Below are 17,474 nucleotides of genomic sequence, written 5' to 3'. Positions count from 1 at the left end.
TTTTCTAAAGTCGAAGTGAATGGGTTTGGTAACATTGAGGCATTACTACTGGGTCACCATGATCTTCACTTTAGAGTAGCCTTCTGTTCCAGATATCACTTCAGTCATCCCCACAGAGTTTCTCCTGACTCCTAAGTCACTTTGTCTCCAGACTCCTGACTCAGTACTCATGTCAGCTTATTCCTAACCCTACCAGTCTACTAATGCTCTACTAACAATCTATTGAAAGTTAGTAGACATAAAGCTGCAAGGTTACTTATCGTCAACAGAATGTGCTAAAGGGACCATCAAAATAAGGTGAAACCAAATCTTCTAAATATTCATATTATTTTTCTGTGAGGTATGTAAAAAAAAAATAATAATAATAATAATTTTATAGGTTAGTTTTTTTTTTTATTATTAATCATCTGGGGTACAGATGAAGCTGCCTTCTCTTCATTTAAGTCATGGCCTAATGGTTAGATGGTTGGACTCCCAATCGAAGGGTTGTGAGTTCTAGTCTCGGGCCGGCAGGAATTGTAGATGGGGGGAGTGCATGTATAGTTCTCTCTCCACCTTCAATACCACGACTTAGGTGCCCTTGAGCAAGGCATTGAACCCCCAACTGCTCCCCGGGCGCCGCAGCATAAATGATGAACACTGCTCCGGGTGTGTGCTCACAGTGTGTGTGTGTGTGTGTGTGTGTGTTCACTGCTCTGTGTGTGTGCACTTCGGATGGGTTAAATGCAGAGCATGAATTCTGAGTATGGGTCATCATACTTGGCTGAATGTCACTTCACTTTCATAATTACCTATTGATTCTGTAAGTGTTTAAATGATTAAAAGAAGTGGAGAAAACCAAATTAATTTGTTCTACATTAGTATCTGATTAGTTTCAAATTCATTTTGAAACCTTTTATGATTTGGTAGACATTAAAAAACTGATAAGCTAATTGTCAACTACCCTATTAAACTGAGAGCTGAGAGTTAGTTTTTTGTTACTTAGTAGTTACTAGAATGCTAATATCACATTACTAATTTGTTATTATTCATTAACAGGGCAACGGTATCCTAAAGTGTTACTAAAATCCTATTAATTCTCTAACACAGTAGATTCATTGTCAGTACTCTTTTCATGCTAATGTTGTGATTTGAACACAATATCTGAAAGATGGCAATAATGTCTGAGGATATACATGAACTTTCTTAAGATACAGTATGCTTGTGTGTTATACTTTGCTCAGACAGCAAATGAAACTGACTGATAAGAGCAGTGGGTTGAAAATGAATCATTCTGTAGATTAGAGGTTCGCTGCACATATTAAAGTGATGTCCTTTCACTGCATGTTTGGTCCATACTCTTCTTCTCCTTTTTATCTCTATGCTTTAATAGAACTGTGTCACTTTTTGTATGATTTATTCTTTACTTAGCTATAAACAGATTTCTGTTTGTTTCATTCTTTAGCATAGTTTGTGTTAAAATGAAGCTGAAAGTACCATACCTGTCCATTAAAAGCAAGTAAACAACTGCTTCTCTCTCCACTATTGAACCTAAAAAGCCTGAAAAGAAACACTCAAACAGATCTCACTGCAAACACGGAGGGATAGAGAGAGAGAGAGAGAGAGAGAAAGAGAGAGAGAGATCAATGAAAACGGCCCGGCTATTAGCTACTACATGGACAAACATCCCACCTTCAAATACATTTACATACACCAGCAAACACCTTATACAAAGAGCTTTGCGTAATTTGAGATCATTCTGTTCAATAAGCATCTAGAAACATTCTACAAAATCAGTACAAGAATTAATTTAATACATGTGTGCAATACAAAATATGAAGTAAGCTGCCAGTCCAGACTATCCAGTGGACGGAACTGAACATCATTTGAAAGCATCACGTGTTCTCTATTCATTCATCCCTCAAAGTGAATGAGTTGATGATGCTTCTAACAAATACTTGACATAAGAGTAAACATTATTTTTGTATCTGACTGTGTTAAACCAATTTAAATGTAAGTGTATCGCCTATATTTCGGTTTATTATACTACATATTTAATCAAGAATAATTCCTTGGTACACAACATTTTTTCCACCTCAACTCAAGAATTAGTAATACACATATCTATCAACATCCGAACACACACACACACACACACACACACACACACACACACACACGCACACATGTTTGTTTTTGTGTAAAGTGTGTTCATCCCATAGGTGTAATGGTTTTTATTCTGTAGAAACTGTATATTCTATGTCCCTTCACCAACCCTACACCTAACCCTAACCCTCACAGGAAACTTTGTGCATTTTTACTTTCTCAAAAAAACTCATTCTGTATGATTTATAAGTGTTTAGAAAAATGGGGACATGGGTTATGTCCTCATAAGTCACCCTCTCCTTGTAATACCTGTGTCATACCCATGTCATTATACACACACACACACACACACACACACACACACACGGCTACAACAGGCTGTTTTTCTCTGCAACAGAAGACACATAATGGAAAACATTAGTGTTAAGGGATGGCTCTCTATCTTATTGAGTCCACACACACACACACACACACACACACACACACACACACACTCCCTGTGGCTCTCTCCAATTACAGTTTCCTCGCCGCCTACTTGGCTTTAATGGAGGAGAGGCTGGAGGGGGTGAGGATGGGGGTGTGGACCACCATCGATCCCCACACACGGGAGGCTGTGATTGGGCCGCCTGCTCAGGCAAGTCTGGGGACCCTGAGAGCAGCGGCCCGCTCCACACCACACATCACGGGAGAATGAAGCCTTCTGCCGCGCTCTCCTCGCCTCGTCCACACTTCACCACACACACACACACACATCAGGCCTCGTATGTATCCAGCCTTTGCGCTGTGTTTATGTAACTCAGCCCTTCAGAGTCTTCATACCAGGATGAAATCCCAGTCAAGCATCCACGCATGCTTTTGAAACGTAATTGAGTGCCTCTCAGAAGCTAATACAATATCTGTCACTTCACAATCTAATTGTAGCACACACAAAGAGATTATATGCTCACCCTAGACAATTCTACATCTCATTTCATCTCTTCCTCAATAAAATCTGCAATTAACAGTCAACATCCAAATCTGCGATTGCCTCAAAATGGGACAGTTCTGTGAAAGTGACTAACATGCACACACACACACATACACACACACACAATGCCCACACAGTTGACAGGATTTTTGGCATTGTGATCATCTCTTTCTTAGCTGATAAGCACCAGTATTGCTTTAAAAGTAAAGCATTGCATGACATTTGACCTTTGAGAAGTAAAACAGAGCAATAATGGTCGGAGGAAGAAAAACAGAAGAAAACTTGTATAAAAATCATAATGTTGTTCAAATAAAGATTTCACAAGAGAGCCTGCAATTCATGAATAAGAATCTACATCAAACTAAGCATTGCAAACTGCTTTGTTTAATATATATATATATATATATTTTTTTTTTTTACATAAATACTAATTAGATATAATTAGTTTGCTTTTCTTGTTACCAAAATGTAGTATGGCATTCTTGTATTTGTCATTTTCTAGCAATATCAAAGAAGCTCATCTGCAAATTCATTCTACCAGCAAAAACAAATAAGCATAATAATTTAACAAAATATATAAAAACAAACAAACAAAAGAGTTTGCCAGAATAAATAAAAGGGTTGCAGATTTAAGCTAATAAAGCTCCATGGGTGTCTAAAAGTCTGGAACATTTAGAGACTTCTCTGTAAAACTTTCTCCTCAGTCCCAGATATCAGATGTCAAAAAAACAAACAAAAAAAAACACACACACACACCCCACAAATCTTCTTTTCAGATCCACTGGAGTTGTAACAATAGGTTGTCATACAGTTTTTCTTCTGACACACAGTTGTTTCACGTCTGTAGCAGTTCATTAAGGTAAGAGAGGCATATCATTATTTAGACATACTAATAGGCCTGGTCTTACCAGAATAAGATCTGGCCCACACACATACACAACCAGACTTTTAACACATTAGTACAAAAGTCAAAGTTACATTTGATATAACACAGGTAACTGATAGCTAAATATGTGTTCCCTTGTCTGTTGCACAATTTTTTATGAAAATTCTATGTGTTGTTACTTGTTTCTGATTTGGCATAAATAGCTACTATCCTTAATAGTTCACCTCAGTATTCAGTTCATGTTTAAAGTGACTGTGGGCTGAAAAGGTCAGGACCACCTCACATTGGCTAGTCGTGACATCACCATCACAAGCAGCATGCCAATGAGGCCAATCGCGGCGAGTTTCTTACTAGTAAACTTGACGACGGTTCCTCAGAGGTGAGCTGTCCGTGAACACACAAGCCCTGCTGCAAACTCTGAACACTCTGTAGATTTCACTGGAGGAGTGACTCCTGCATCTGTGCTAGCAAACCCTGTGTTTCAAAATAGAAAGAATAACTTTTGTGTTGTAGCCTAAATTCTATATGAAATTTAAGAGAAGAGTAGGTCAGACCGGGTATGTACTTAAATTATTATTGGTATGTGGCGGACTGAAAATATTACAGTGAAAGATATTGAGTAATAATAGGTACCCCAAAAATATTTTTGCTCCCTTTCTTCAGTTCAAGTATTTAAAAGAGTCAAAAAATGTATTCTAATGTTACAAAGAAATAAAGTGGATTCTGGAAGAGGCCTGTTGGTGGAGCATTGCATTAGAGTGACGGGGAATGACGTTAGGGTCAAAGGGAAAAGTCATTAAAAGAAAGCACCAGAACACTGCAGACACTAATGTGTGTTTTCTCATAATTTTATACAGTTACTATATCTCATTCTTCTTTGTTGAGACATTTTTCCGGCCATTAGGATCTTTCCAGTTTCCAGACTGATGACGTGGGAGACCAGTGTGACCCTCTGGATTGAGCTACATGGAATGCTGTGTTCAACTTTTGACTGCAAGTCTTTTGGTTTCCAGTCAAGATGGCGTCTTCAGCTCCTCTTTGTGCGTTGCTATGGGTTATCCAAAAAAAGCTTCATCTGCTGAGTGAAGAACAGCTGTAAAGCCTTGCTTCATCACTGAAAGATGAAAGAGGCTTGGAGGTTTCTAAAGTGACAGGTATCGATGAACCTGAACTTTTTGAATTCATCGTGGACTACATGAAAAGTGATCAGCTTAGAACGCTTGAAGATGAAGGCATGTCTTGTTTGCTGATCATCAAAGACAAGATTGATGAACTAAAATCCAGCAAGGGGAGTGAATCATACATGGACACTGCAAACAATGGTAAAGATGTTAGTGGTGAGTCATCAATGACAGAACAGGTATCTGGGCTGGTTACATTGACTGATGTTACTGCTTTGTTGCCCAGCAGAGATTTCAAAATGCATGGTGGTGTAATTTCAGATGCTAGTTCAGATATGAGTTACAACAGTGTATGCAAACAAATTGATGAGGGGTTTGAAAGAAAAATTATCTGAATCAGAAATCGTATGCACAATGTTAAGAATGATCGAACCAGGTAACTTTAAAGATATGTTTAACAACACAGATGATTTCATTGTTGCAGAACTTAAACTGTTCCTAAAGTCTCTAAGAGAGAATGAAGTAGCACTGAATTGTTTCAGGAGCTTAGCAATGCTAACATCGTTGCACAACATGGTGGATCAGAGTTTAACTATGACAAAAGATGGGTGCAGGGAGTGTACTTTCATACACTGTATTAGGGGCTAATTGAGAAAAATGGTAATATCAGATTGGACATTAAGCCTCATATCTCTGACTTGACAGTGACTGATTACTTCATCTTAGAGCAGGTTACTAAATAGGTTAAGGAAAACAGTCTGACACCATGGTATAATGAGTACACTTGCACCCTAAAGATAGCAGCACAGAAAATGGAGCGCAGCTGGAGGAAAACAAAACTAGAGGTATTTCGTATTGCTTGGCGGGAAAGTAACCTATCCTACAGAAAAGCATTAAAAACTGCTAGATCTGATTACTTTTCTTCTCTTTGAGAAGAAAACAAACGTAACCTCAGGTATTTATTCAATACTGTGACTAAATTTTGAAAAAAATAAAGCATCATCAAGTGTTGACATTTCCCAACATCACAGTAGTAATAACTTTATGAACTACTTTACTTCTACAATCAATACTATTAGGGATAAAATTTTAACCATTCAGTCATCAGCTACAATATCGCATCAGACAGTGCACTATAGATCCCCTGAGGAACAGTTCCACTCATTCTCTACTATAGGAGAGGAAGAATTGTATAAACTTGTTAAATCATCTAAACCAACAACATGTATGTTAGACCCTATTCCATCCAAGCTCCTAAAAGAGGTGCTTCCAGAAATAATAGATCCTCTTTTGACTATTATTAATTGCTCATTGTCATTAGGATATGTCCCTGTGACGAGTGGGGCGGGGCCGAGGGACGTGGGAGGAGCGAGGCCGGTGGAGTGATTGGGAAATCAGTGACACCTGTGAACCCACCGCCGGTCTCGATTCCCACGTAGGAGATGGAAGGATATAAAACTGGAGCGACGACAGTGAAGGACGAGAGAGGACCAGGCCTGGGTTTTATTTTATGTTTTGCTTTTTATTTGCAGTTTTGTTTATTTTGTGATTATCAAAGTTTCATTTTGATTGTGCGCCGGTTCCCGCCTCCTTCTTCCCGATGATTATGGAGATTTCATTATTACAGTCCCCAAAACCTTCAAACTGGCTGTTATTAAGCCTCTCATCAAAAAAAAAACACAACCTGAACCCAAAGAACTAGTTAATTATAGACCGATCTTGAATCTCCCTTTTCTGTCCAAGATACTACAAAAGGTAGTACGCACACAATTATTTTCCTTCTTATAGAAAAATGGTATCTGTGAGGATTTCCAGTCAGGATTTAGACCGTATCATAGTACTGAGACTGCTCTCCTTAGAGTTACAAATAACCTGCTTTTATCATCTGATCGTGGGTGTATCTCTCTATTAGTGCTATTGGATCTTAGTGCTGCATTCGACACTATTGACCACAACATTCTTTTGCATAGACTTGAACACTTTGTTGGCATTAATGGAAATACATTAGCATGGTATAAATCATACTTATATGACCTCCATCAGTTCGTAGCAGTGAATGAAGAGGTATCATATCGATCACAAGTGCAGTCTGGAGTATATATCATCAGGAAACATGGTGTTAGCTTTCACTGTTATGCTGATGATACTCAGCTTTATATTTCTTCGCAGCCCGGTGAAACACACTAATTTGAAAAACTAATGGAATGCATAGTTGATATAAAAAACTGGATGACCAGCAATTTCTTACTGACCCAAAAACACTGAAAGACAGCAGAGACCAGGACAACTAGAGCCCAGATACAGATCCCCAGTAAAGACCTTGTCTCAGACGACCACCGGGACAAGACCACAGGAAACAGATGATTCTTCTGCACAATCTGACTTTGCTGCAGCCTGGAATTGAACTGCTGGTTTCGTCTGGTAAAAGGAGAACTGGCACCCCCAGCCGGGGTCTGAGCCACAGAAATAGTGTATGCAGCCCCGGCACGTCACTCTTATTTGGTTTTGAGGATTGGCTCTTGGATAAATCTTTTAGCCACAACTAAAACGGTATCATGTGCATCAGCCCCAGAGGAATCACTGTAGATGCTGAAGCCATGAAACTTAACATCATTTGGTACTGATGAACAGTGCGATCTTGGCCTAGCCTGACCTTGCTCATGGTCTGCCGAATGGTCTCAATTTGAACGGGAGACAGTTGTGCCCGCATCCTGATCGAATCCAAAATGATGCCGACAAAAGTCGCTCTCTGGGCCAGATAAAGAACACTTTTCTTGGTGTTGAGTCTCAACCCTAGAAAAACTAGATGAGCTAACACTATGTCTCTGTGTTGTAGCACCATCTCTTGCGATTGTGCTAGTTGTTACGAAGAGAGTCTGAGGCATTCGGTTCCATGTGCAGAACTTTATTCAGAGAATGGTCGGACAGGCAGAAATCAGGAATGGCGTCAGGTATGTTAGGGGTAACCAGAATCGAAACCAGAAACAAGCAGAGACCAGGACAGGCAGCAGAGAAACAGAGTGTAATACACAGGCCAAAGGTCAAACAGGGGGATAACAAACACTAGGTAAAATGCTCTGAAATGTCAGACAGGCTAAACAAGACTTCACAATCTTGTGGAGTGAGTGTGCTGCTTATATGTGTATGTGTGTGTGTGTGCATTAGCTGAAATGAGTTGCATGTGTGAGTGCAGATGCAGGTGTGTGTGTGCAATCAGGACCAGGAATGAGGCAGGATGGGAAATGGAGTTCTGAATGAGTCCTGAGTGCCCTCTACTGAAGATCATGGGTACTCCAACTAATGTTTATGACACTAGTATTAACCAATCGTTGATGTAATTCAAAATCCGAATGCTCTGGAGTCATAATGGAGCCAGCGCTGCATCCATGAGTTTTGTGTACATGGGGGTGATAAGGCTAGGCCAAATGGAAGAACCTGTAATTGGTACGCTTCGCGCCCGAAAGTGAACCTCAGGAATTTCCTGTGTTGTGCTCTTTGGAAGAGGAACATGTTCTATGGCCTCTTTGCTCACAAGAGTTTGCATCTCTTATGACAGTATCAACTCCGGTTTCACGGAAGTAGAGACCACGCTGTTGAAACGTAGAGTGCTTAATACCCACACAGAAATGCCTGGAAGAAGTTTCCACGCTGTCAGACTCTCTGAGAGTGGTACCAATTTTAACACTACCTTTTGAGGGGATGTTAGATGTTCCGTGTCCTGAATGACGGCAGGAAACACTGGAACACCTAATATTTTGCTGGAAACCACTGCCCCCCAAATCACGAGAGGTGGCGGGGATGGAGTTTTTTTTTTGTTTTTTTGAAGGTAACGGGAAGGGGCGAATGCTCCCTTGTGTAATGGCCCCTCCCCTGGAGTGCGGCGAGGAAGGAACTGACGAATGCCTCTTCAATGCCCGTCAAATTAAGCCACAAATGCCTCTCTGTGCTGACTAAAGCTGACATAGAACGGCCGTTTGCTTTGTCGCACAGGGAGACAAATCTGTGGCTTAACGAAGCTCAGTGAACACTTCCTCGTGTGCCTAGAGCCACTAGCTCGGTGCCCTAAAGCAGTGGACCGGCAGGGGATGACTGTACTAGCTGCTCTAGAGACCTCCATAGAGGTAGCCAGCCTCTTAGCACCGCTACGTTTCCAGCTTCAAGATCACAAGAAGGGATGCATGAATCAGGTGATGCAGCAAGCGAAAGGGATGGACCATTGCTCGCTCGTCACGCAGATCCCTACAAGAGCCCCACGATGATAATGTGGGAGCGTTCTGGAAATAGTTCAAACGAGAGCGCAGCATTTTTTTTCCTCTACAGTCAGAACCGCATGCTGTTCCCCAACAAACAAAACAGTAGTCGTGTGTATCCAGTTCAGACATGGAAAGTGAGCATGGAGGAACACAACACTTACCGTTTCGTTGTCTCATCCTAACGAAGATTTGTAGCAGACAAAATAATTTTCCTGACTCACACATGCACAGAATGATCTGAAGACAAAAAACCTGTTGATGCACCTGTGGCTTATCTATTTATAGGCCCGTGTTGTGGGCGCGCTCCGATGACTTCATCAACCGAGGCCATATTACCGCCGGGTCAATTCTATCAATGTGTTACGCACATTATTCACAGCTGGCCACGAATAAGACGTTTCCACAATGCGTTGAGCAGCGCAGCATCGACTGAAGCTTTTGAAAGGGAATATGGTATAAGTTAACAAGATACCAAGCAAGGTGGAGCTAAAGAGTTACTATGGAAACTAACAAACAAGTCAGGTACATGGAGCAAGAGAGCAGCAAGAAGTGACCACAGGAAGAAAGCACAGAAACAATATGAATACGATTGCGAAATAAGAGTCCTTAAAAGAAGACAAGGGAACACAAAACTGGTATTGTGACAGTCAGACAGTAAATGCCTTTGATAAGTCAATGGGATTCAATTTACCAAGATAGGGCCATCACATACTTCTGGGAATGATAAATGGGGATTGTTTTTGTAAAATTGTAAAATAATATTCAGTTTGTTCAAGTAGATGTTTCTGAATGAATGGTCTTTGTTACTGCAAAAATTACTTTCACTCACAATTAGTAATGTGAACACACTCTTTAGCCTAAGTGTTAAACTTCAGCATATTACTCACCCTGGACCATTTAAAAACACGAATGAGAACTCAAATCTTGTAGAGGGGAAGAACTGTCTAAGTGCTCAAATGTTTCCTATGATAAACAAATGGGCAAAACATATTTACCAAGCATTTACAAACATATTGATCTTTGGAATGGTGGGATACTAACACAAGTATCATAGAAGCAAGTTTTACACTGGAAAACACACCTACACTTTCTTCTGAAAAGAGAACATTTTCTCAGCTCTCAAATCTCAGATTCATATTCATAATCAGTCTCAGAGGCATACAAAGCGAAACAAAGATATGCCTGGAGTGACAATGCCATTTGTCATGCTTTGGCAGCCTCATAGTACATATACACAGATCTGATCTAATTAGGCCAAATCTGAGTTGTATAATCTGTCAAATACAACAGGCTTGTTGATTTTTTTACTTCCTACATAGTGTATATTAAAAGGCATCATTGACTATGTCATCATTTCTGTCACTGAAGTTACTGGTCCTAAATAAGCAATTGCTCAAGAAGCTTATACTGTCAGTGACACTAAAATTACACACGGCTGGTTTAAACCCTTCTTCGGTGGTCTGATAATCTTGCATAAGCCAACTAACTGCCTCTTTCCCAGCAAACATTTTTCTTCTGGTCACAATATTTGTTGAGTCATTTTATAATCTATATATTTTCTTATAAACAAAACAACAACAGCAAAATATAAAAAGGTGAATATTTTTCATATGTAATAGGCCTGTTCCATTCATAAATGCTCATCACAGAGGGGGTTCCCTTTGTTTTGATCAAAAAACATTATTAAACACCGTCCTGTAAGTGATAGTTAACAACAATCATATTGCAACTTTTTCTAAATGAAAAATGCTGGAATGTCACTACTGAATTACCCCAAAGAATCTAAATTGGCTGTATGATGGCTTTGTTAGTACTGTGATACAGCTATAATGAAATATGTTCCCTAGGCTAAAGCGAGCACAGTAGTCTGTTAATTGACTGTTTTGTAGCAATCAGCTGTGAGGCGTGATATGCACTAACAGGGAGAATGAAAGAAGCTGACCTTCAGCACTGAAGCCACTGCAACATTTGCTGAATTCCCAGTCTATTTCCAATCATCTCTGAGTCATTTAGGCAAGTCCTCAATCAGTCTCGGCCAATTAAAACACTCTTCATGTTGAGCCACACTTACCAACACTAATCTATAAACATGGCTAGCTGTGGGCCCGATCTATAGTTCTGTCCACCAATGAAATGATGAATGGATTTCCTGCCTCCTCACTAAAATTTCCAGAATTAATTAGTGGATTATGCGATTGTAGTAAGACAGAAACAACTGCATGAAGTAATGAAAAAGGAAGCTTTTTATTTCACTTTTGGCAATATGGAGGCACAGTAACTTAATAATGTGAGTGAGAATAATACATTTTATTTGTAAAGCACTTCTCTCAAATCCAAAATGTTAAAAGCATGTGAACATATAAGTGGTCAGTACAGGGGTCAACTCAACAGCTTCAAATGATGCCCATGGTGGACAACTCAGTGACTGAAAGACTGTACTTCTCTTTTTGATGAACCTTGGAGGCTTTTTGTGTTAACATATGCAAAACATTTACAAACATTAATAACCAATATTCCATAACAGTTATAACAAAATGGCACTATTAATGTTATGCACAAATGTTTGGAACATTTATGAAGTCGCCTCAAACTGGCATATTCAGGGAGACCCTGCTCAGTTTGAATGGTTGCCAATTTTTGTGGAACATGTTTATTGATAAAGAAGAAACAGGTTATTCTGCTAGGGCACATGTATAGTAAGACGTAAGATGAAGTGACATAGCATTTGGACCAATCAGACACACGACTATTTGTTACATTCAGTGCTTAATTTGTAAATTGCGAGGTCCCGGTACAAAGCAGGGTAACGGATCTGGCATGTGATTACAGGAGGGAGAGGTAATGGAACATTCGCGCAATCACATTGCTGGACCAGTTTAAGTGATTTTAAGATGCACCAGTTTAATTTAGTCTGTAAGGTCACAAATAACATGGAAATGCCATGCGATTTTAAAACAATAATTTCCAGGCCTAAAAACATTTTGAAAAAGGTGTGGAATTTTAATTTTTAAATCTCTGTGTAATAGAGTTATATTTAATTAGGTCCTAAATTTCTGTGGGGGACTGTGTGTAGCTACATCGCATGGTTTTAATAATTCTCGCAGCTTTCAAGTTTATAATGAGGGAAATTCCTCCGTTTATTCAAAATAGACAAAATAACACAAAGTATTACAGTAAATCAGTCATTCGAAACCAGCCTTCGAATCCATGAACTGTCTCAGAGTGCGCTTTTCATTAGCCCATATCGTCTGAACTACAGCGACCTGCTGCACGCTGCGATTCAAGACAAACTTGCATTTTGATTGGGACAGCTGACAGAACTGTCACTTAACTTATCGGGTAATTGTTGCATTTTCACAAAAATTTATAATTTGCATTATATGCTATCATCACCTTTTACAGGTTGGGATATAACATTAATTGTTGCTATATGGGTGCTTAGTTTTTTTTTTGTTTTTTTTTTGCTATATAATACACTTGGCCAAAATCTCATGATATAAATGATAAATGCTCATGCACAGCATATTTAAAATGTAGGCCTACAAAAGTATTTTGGCTAAATGGCAAAAAAACTACTTCTCCAGTCTTCAAACACACACAAACAATAGCCTTTACAGACATAATATTTGAGTAAAGAAAATTCTGTACTATCCAAACAGTTATTTATTTACCCCTTGCTTTGCAAATAAGCCGAGATCTGTCTCTTCAGGCTGTGCGCGTGCGTCAATCTGATTGGAGGTGGGGTGAAGTGATGAGGATTTGCGAGAGCTTGAGAATCCAATGGCATTATAAAGTTTTACTGACAAGCTCTTTTAAATACTTATCATTGGTTAAATATTTGTAAAACCCTATTATTTAGAATTAAAATAACAAATTATAATAGAGATATTAATTTTGGATCATTTTTCATGGCACATATCTGGCTATTCTCTGTCTGCCGTACTGAAACACCGTCCCTGGAGGAGGGGTATCCACCAAAATGAGGAGCATTTAACAAATAATATCTAACACCTCCTCATCTTACCAAAGGGTCTATGGATCTTTCCCCTAAAAGGAAGCTATCACCTCAAAATGGACAGCACAGGCCTCTGGTTCCCTATCAACCGAAGGTCCACTATCTGATAACAGTAGGTTTACGAGACACTCTTAACTCAAGTCTCTCAGAAACAGACACATTAGTGAACATAAAAGGGACTCTTCTCTAATTCATAGAAAAACCTTCTTGTATATTGTGTTTTGTGTATTGTATATATGTTTTATACATGCTTATGATGGATCACTAGTAAATATAACCTCATCTATATGATGTTTGGTATCTATGAGTTCATATTTTCATGATCTAAATGAGAGTGTATATTAAATGTTGATGCCTAAACAACAGATTAGTTTTATAAGAATCTTAAAGATTCTTCTCTTTAACTCTCCAATCTAATTTCATATGCAAGACACCAGACTAGAGACAAAGAGTTATAAAACCTCCCTCCAAAAGTTACCATTCCTCATTGGCTCTCTCAAATCCTGAGGGTGTGACAACATCCCCATATATAGATCACTGATCATCAGATCAGGGCGGTTCTTTTAGATTCAGGAATCCCAGGAGAAGATGCTGAGCTAAGAGCTCTCAAAAGCATGCTAAGCTTGTGCCGGCCTTTGGCCTTGACTATTAATTCATCAAGACCCTCTGATTCAAACTGGTCTCATCTCTTCACTTCAGCAGAGACCAACTTAAGCCCCAAAGTGCATCAGGACTCTTTATCAAACAGGCGAGACTCACAGGTATCAAACTTAGTCTTATTAATTGATACATTAAGTATCATATGCACCTTTGACAAAGGTGTGTTTGAACTAAGAAACTGATGTTTCCTTCAGGCTGTAGATCTGCTGAACATCAAACTGTACCATAGCTTCATGTCTTTATTTATTTTATTTTTACTGCTTAAGCTTTAACCCTTAACCAGGAAATTAACGTTCTTAGAATTGACAGACAGTAAATTGAACTTACCTAAATGTGCTTTGTTTGGCAGCTTGATGTTTTGCTGAATAATCAGGTGGCCAACGGGACATTTTATATATTTTCTTTGCTAAACAATATGCATACTATATTGAATATATATTATATTCAAGTTCCCTTTCGATACAACACTTGTACTTTGTGATGTGAAGATGCTATGGGGAAAACTCCTTTTCTCCGATTTCTCAAGCCATTCTCAATCACACAGTGAAACTGCACGGCCATTGGTTTGTGGAGTTGAATAAAACAAACCAATGATGGTGTGGCAGCACCACGTGAGCCTATGGTGAGTGAGCTCTGCCAAGCCTGCCAAAATGGGATTGGGTAAGGGGCTATATAAGCGGCGTCTCACCTAGGTAGACTGATTCATTCTCCTTCAGTGACTCAGATCTCTTATCTTCACTGGATCCTGAGACTTAAAAGCTGCCTTCACTTGCAAGCAGCTCTCTAGCAGCCCACCACTCTCGAGCAGCTCACCCCTTACAGCTTGCTTCTTTAGCCTTCTGCTCTCAAGCAGCTCTGATCAGCGCATCTCTTCTCAGCAGCCAGATCAGTTTACCACTTTCTCGCAGCTCTGTTCTCCATGTCGCTCTCAAGCAGCCTGTTCTCATTATTAGAGCAGGAGTCAGGCCACTTTGCACTCGCGGATAGCTTTCTTTTCAGAGAGTGATTCTGCTATTCGCGCCCTCCCAGTTCTTTCCTCCCAGGAGCCTGTGTGGAAAAAACACAGATGTAGGGGATCTCAGAGCTCGGATGACAGTGAACCCACATCGGCTCAAGTCCTGCGTGCCTCACTCTCTCCACAGAGAGAAGTTTCTCCCATCTGCCAGAACGCCGCCAGGCCCTTCCCCAAAGGGCGGCGCCCTTCTTTCCCAAGGTTCATGAGGAACTCTATGAAAAGATATTCACCAACGAACATGCCGATGTAGCTTCACCACTGAAAGAAGGGGATGAATGCTGGCATCTTTCTACATTTGGGTTCTACCATCCTCAATGACCCAATCAGATCAGGGTTGTCTTTGATTCCATTGCTTGATATTCCGGTGTCTGTCTCAACAGCATGCTCCTCACAGGCCTTGACCTCAATAATTCCCTTGTGGGTGTCCTGCTGTGCCTTTGGTAGTAGACAATCAGCAGATTTTCCATTGTTTCTTGGTGTGTGAACATCATCGCAACTTCATTCATTTTATATGGCACAAACACAATGATGTGAACAAGGACAAGAGTGAGTATCAGATGAAAGTCTACGTCTTTAGCAATCAGCAATTTCCTGCTGTGGCCATTTACAGACTGCGAAGAGCTATCAGACAAGGTGCATGTTATCTGTACCATTTGTAACTAAGGAAGTCAATTTTATCCAACAAAGACAGGCCTCACTACATGTAACCTCTGCTCATAAAAATGTTCACTTTGAACTCTTAGACATATAATGAGTCAGAACAATTTTTATGTGTATGTTCACAATAGAGTCCAATGTATCCAGCAGTCCTCAATACCTGAGCAGTGGCACTATGTATCTATGGAAGCAAACCCTGCAGATCTTTTGTCAAAATCCTTACCTGCATCCTGTCTGGCACAGACTTATTGGTTCACCAGGCCCTCCTTTGAGCCATCTGCAGAGAAAAGTCAACTGACCGATGATTCCAATGGTTCTCCACCTTCACCTCCCTAGTAAGAGTAGCATTTCTAGTTCACATGGCAAAATCCTTCAAACACATCAGCCAAAACAACAAATGCAAAGGTTGGCACAGATGTGTCTTATCTCATACTCCAGGCAAAATTAAACAAACAAGGAATATTATCTGTAAAGCAGCACAAATGTCTGCATTTGCAAAATAACTTTCAGCACTCCAAACTAACCAAGCAGTATCCAAAAGTGGCTGTTTGCAGAAACTTAAGTAATATGTGACAATTTCATTTGTGTTGGAGGATGACTAAAGTTATTCTAAGATTGCAACTGCAGAAAAGAGCCCAATAATTCTGTCCAAAGATAGCCACATATTCCTACTGTTCACTCGACATTAACACAAGCAAATAAAACATCAAAACCATCACTTAGTAGAAGGACCGATCAAGGCAGCAGGACTCTGGATCTTAGGAGGCAAGGTGAAAGTGACCCATACTCAATGCTCTGCATTTATCCAAAGTGCATATAAACAGCAGTGAACACACACCCAGAGCAGTGGGCAGCCATTTATGCTGATGCGACCAGGGAGCAGTGGGGGGGGGGGTTCAGTGCCTTGCTCAAGGGCACCTCAGTCGTGGTATTGCTGGCCCAAGCCTCAAACCCACAATCTTAGGGTTAGGAGTCAAACTCTCTAACCACTATGCTACGACTTCCCTAGGTGCTAATCAATTCAGTACTCCACAAATGAATAACCTTTTGTCTAGGGGTAGGCTCCAGCCCTGCCTGCATCAACATGCAGGACCTTCCAGAATGACTTAGACAGACTGACAAAATGGTAAAGAGGTACCTCAATGATCAAGGATGCTGCTGGGAATTCAACCAACCACACAGTTCTCACATGGAAGGCTCAAGGGAGTACATAATTGGCATTGCCAGAAGAATCCTAGAATGAATTTTTGCAGCTGAAAACTTACTTTATTTGATTGAGTTCTTTGCACACTAATGGCAGAAGTTAGTGATGTCATTAATGCATGACCACTCCTACCTGTGTCTGCAGACATGGAACAACCTTTTATACTTTTACTGTCGATGATCCTTACACAAAAGACAGGATTTTCACCTCATCCTGGAGACTTCATGGACGAGGACCTGTACACAAAGCAATGGAGACAAGTTTAGGCTCTTGCAAACCAGTTCTGGACCCGCTGGAGCTGTGAATTCTTACCTTGTTTGTCATATAGACAGAAGTGGACAGTACATTACAGAAACCTTCAACATGGAGATCTAGTTCTGCAGAGGGATAAGCAGATATCCCAGAACTGCTGGTTCCTTGCCAGAATATATGTTGTATTCTTTGGAAAATATGGACATGTAAGAAAGGTTGAGGTGACCAAGGCCAACCGAAAAACTTCTACTTCTAACCAAGGACCGATCTAAAGACTAAGGTTTAACACACTCACAAGTTCATAGTGACTTTACATAGGTCAGATGGGGAGTGTATTGTCCTTTAAGGAATTTAACTTT

The sequence above is a fragment of the Carassius gibelio genome, chromosome A8 (assembly GCF_023724105.1).
Source record: "Carassius gibelio isolate Cgi1373 ecotype wild population from Czech Republic chromosome A8, carGib1.2-hapl.c, whole genome shotgun sequence".
NCBI lineage: Eukaryota > Metazoa > Chordata > Actinopteri > Cypriniformes > Cyprinidae > Carassius > Carassius gibelio.
This window is presented reverse-complemented; position numbering follows the sequence as displayed.